Source organism: Triticum aestivum, chromosome 3B, assembly GCF_018294505.1.
Source record: "Triticum aestivum cultivar Chinese Spring chromosome 3B, IWGSC CS RefSeq v2.1, whole genome shotgun sequence".
NCBI classification, from domain to species: domain Eukaryota; kingdom Viridiplantae; phylum Streptophyta; class Magnoliopsida; order Poales; family Poaceae; genus Triticum; species Triticum aestivum.
Genome location: NC_057801.1, coordinates 20,656,271 through 20,660,342, shown reverse-complemented (window position 1 = coordinate 20,660,342; position 4,072 = coordinate 20,656,271). Strand labels below are relative to the sequence as shown.

The 4,072-nt window shown below is 47.9% G+C and overlaps 1 pseudogene; it reads left to right on the top strand.

Annotated features, from left to right (window-relative positions):
• Positions 1 to 448: 448 nt before the first annotated feature.
• Positions 449 to 1,470, top strand: LOC123064425 (expansin-A24-like; annotated as a pseudogene).
• The last annotated feature ends 2,602 nt before the right edge of the window (positions 1,471 to 4,072 follow it).

Here is a 4,072-nt window from a genome sequence, read left to right as displayed (position 1 = left end):
ATCTATGCATATGGATGTACGTTACTAACAACTTAAGATTTCTTCACGACCTAATCATCACACACCGCCGATCGATGTGCGGCGCCGACGTTGAGGACCAAGTGTAGCACACGATCACTCGTAGTAAGATTCAAGGAATGTGTCTGCGCGTACATAAATATATCTCTGGATTGGCCCTCAAGCCATTGCATGGCTGCACGGCCAGGCACATTTGCACGCTAGCTGCTTCATTCACTAATCAGGGTGGCCTTCTGACGTAAGAATGAATCAACCGCATGTGAAGACTATATAAACAAACGATGATGAGATTATGAGCACCACATCACCACACAACCATCACCCACAAATCAATATAGACAGTACTCATCGGCTTGCGCGCTCCAGTACTCATCACTGATCTGCTACATATATCATAGCTGTGAAGTTTCGAGGGCACACAGCCATAGATATGGCTCCAGCTCGAGTTGTTGTGGTGCTGCTGCTGGCGGTCAGCTGTGCGCTGCTGTCTGTGGCTGCGGACACCACAAATACTCCATCCCCACAACCGTTTGTATGGCAGAAGGCGCATGCGACGTTTCTACGGCGACGCTGACGCCTCCGACACAATGGGTAATCATTCAAGTCACACAACTACATATATCTTGTGTGTGCATGCCCGCTTCATCTTGTTCTTCTGTCTATTAAACCTTGCGATGGATATTATATATTACAGGTGGCGCATGCGGGTATGGCAACCTCTTCTCTGAAGGATACGGGACACGCACGGCGGCTTTGAGCACCGTGCTATTCAACAACGGCGCCGCGTGCGGGCAGTGTTACAAGATCGCCTGTGATCGCAAGCGCGCGGACCCGTTGTTTTGTAAGCCTGGCGTGACGGTGACCGTGACGGCCACTAACTTTTGCCCACCGAATGACGCCCTCCCCAATGATAATGGCGGCTGGTGCAACACGCCAAGGCCGCACTTCGACATGGCCCAGCCGGCCTGGGAGAAAATCGGTGTTTATAAAGGTGGCATCATCCCCGTAATGTACCAGAGGTATATATGCGCCTCTTATAAGTTCATAAATTAGCCCAATGTCACCGGAGCCACATAACATCAACTCGTTCTATGCCACTACCATAAACAACCAGGGTTCCGTGCGTGAAGCGGGGCGGCGTGAGGTTCAAAATCAACGGTCAGGATTACTTCAATCTTGTGCTTGTGAGCAATGTTGCTGCAACAGGCTCCATCGAGTCCATGGATGTCAAGAGCAATGATTCTGAAGACTGGATGCCTATGGCACGAAATTGGGGTGCTAACTGGCACTCGTTGGCGAACCTTAGCGGAAAGATGCTCTCCTTCAGACTAACCAACACTGATGGACACACGCTTGTGTTCAACGACATTGTGCCAAAGGGGTGGACCTTTGGGCAATCATTTGTTAGCAAATTGCAATTCTAGCAAGCAATGTGTGCCGACCAATTAATTTACCAGGGCAAGGTATTGATTTGTAATAATTAATTGCATAAAGTGCAAGTTATGGTGCTTAATGTGTGTGTGCTGCTTGTAGCACTGATCTAATTTTAAAATTCAGTTTCTTCATATTCACTGTGTAGTTCGTATGGTGTATAAAAGATCCAGTTCATTCTGTCGATTGAGTATTCTACAAATTTACTTATATAATGCATTCTGTAAATAGATTATGTCAGTTTTTTTCAATTTATGGTAAGCCGCTAACATATAAGCATAGAAAAATATCCATGAAAAAACCCAAATTATGCATTCCTGTTGAACATGTATAGTTTTAGTAGAACTATTTCAAGAGGAAGGGATTTGAACAGAAGTGGTCGGGAGAAAGAAAGTGGTCACTTATCTTTGCTAGTTGAAAAGAAGTAACATTTGAATATGTAAAGTATATATAGATATACAATTTCTCTGGCCAGGTCATTTTTGAACCTATTTTCTTTTAATTTTAGTTTGACCCTTCTCTTTGAAGAGAAGAACTTTGTAAGTATCAGTTCTTATTCATATGCAAAAAAAGGAAAAAAGAAAAAGAAAAATCAGTTCTTATAACTGATCGATGGAGCTAACTGCATGCAAGTCTTCAAATATGTTTACGCGCTGCTTTATAGATAAAGCATAAACAAAAGTATTTGAAGAATCTCAAAATTATCAAAGCGTTCTAGGATAATCTCAAATTAATTGGAAACAGTCGTATTTAGAGAATTAGGAAACCTTGGTCGAAGCGATGGTTTTATTATCATGGAATCCCTCCTCGATATGCAAATAAGTTTGCTTTCACACTCCATGGGGGATTGTGTCGCAAAGAGTTGTCTATAAGAATGAAGAACTCAGTCTGTCTATCCATCAACAGAAAAACGCACTACAGAATTCAGAATCAGCATGTAGCTAGTATGCTCATCTCATGTACGCAAAACATAGATCTGGCATGCATATGCGTGTTCAGTAATTGTCCATCTTCACATAGGTGCCAATCGCGTCAAGGAATTGGCCGGATCGCGCGTGGAAGCCGATGATCTTGCCACCGGGGCCGGCGTGGAGTGCGAATGACACGCCGTCCTCTTTCCCATACGGCCCGTAGCTGCGAAGGTTGCTGACAAACTTCAGCGATCTTACGACGACAAAGCCCTTGAATTGGCCATAGTGGCCATGGACGCTCGTCAGGTACTCGTCCTGCTGCAGACTGAACTGCACGTCCAAAAACAAAAAGGTAGTAACAGAGAGACCAACACTAGTGTCGACTCTCGAGATAGTGGAAATCAATGGCGACGGGATACCTACCGGGGAGGGCTTGCCGCCTTCGCCACCCCACCTGTCGGTCCACACCTCCTTGCCCTTCCACTCGTACATGACGGAAATGGTGTCCATGGCGTTTCCGTGCCGGAGGATGACCTGGACGATTCGGTTGACGTCCGACATGCCCGTCTCCCTGATGTTGCCACCGCTGCCGCCGCAAGGACCCATCCTCACCAACGATCCCTGCATGCATACGTACGTACCGTTATTAGAATCACCCAGATCAAATTCCCCACGCTTTTGGCCCGCGTCTTACCATTGATCCCTTGCCACTACCGGGGATCTTCTTCTTCCCGACGTCATCACCGGTGATGGTGACGGTGACGCTGGCCCGCGAGGACGACAGAACCTTGGGCAAAACAAGCTCGTAGCTGCAGTCACCCGGGGGACCTTGCTGCAGGAGCACGGCGGTTGAGGATGATCCGGCGCAGGTCTTCTGGTGCTCCGCCTTCTCGTGGTAGAGCATCTTCGTGGCGGCGCAGCCGTGTGGGCAGGCGACACGGACCGATCGGAGGACGCGCTCCAGGGCGAAGCAGCGGCCGTAGCTTGTGGGGATGAAGCAGCGGCTGAAGCCGGAGTTGACGAAGCACGAAATGCACTTGTCCTTGTCCGGGAGGTCGCCGTGGCAGGTCGAGCACACGACATGGCCGGCCGCGCACTGTGCGTACGTGACAAAAATTGTGCAAGTTAGAAAAGAACGACCAAGTAGGTCGAGAAACGCTGCAAAGAACGGCAACATATGTGTGTACCTGGAACACCGGAGGTTCGAGGGGACGAAGACATCTTGGGCAATTCAGAGCCTCCGGATCGACGTCCACGGTGATCATCGTCTCCGAAGTGGCGTTCTTCTCCATCGGTTTGCTTGTTTGATCTTGCAGTGGAGTAGCACCTTGCGTACTTGTGGGCGAGCTTATGGGATGAACGTTAATTAGGGGGGCCGGCCGATTGAATATGTATTTATGATGATGTGGGTCGAAGATGGAGAGGCTCTTGCTTCTTTCGTCTTCCACGTGCGACATTAGTGCTGCATGGCATTGGCAGCATCACTTCCTCCAAAGAGGCCGCTCTAAGGCTGGTCACAATGGGGAGGAACTTAGGAGTAACATCACACACTCCAATACAAGTTTGCTTATGTGACACATATTTAATGAAGAGAGAGGTGCTTGTGGTAACTAGCTAAGTTACCGGAACATCACACACTCCAAGAAACAATGAGTCTATAACCTAATAAATACATCGTTGCATGACACTACATAGATGTTCCTACCCACTAT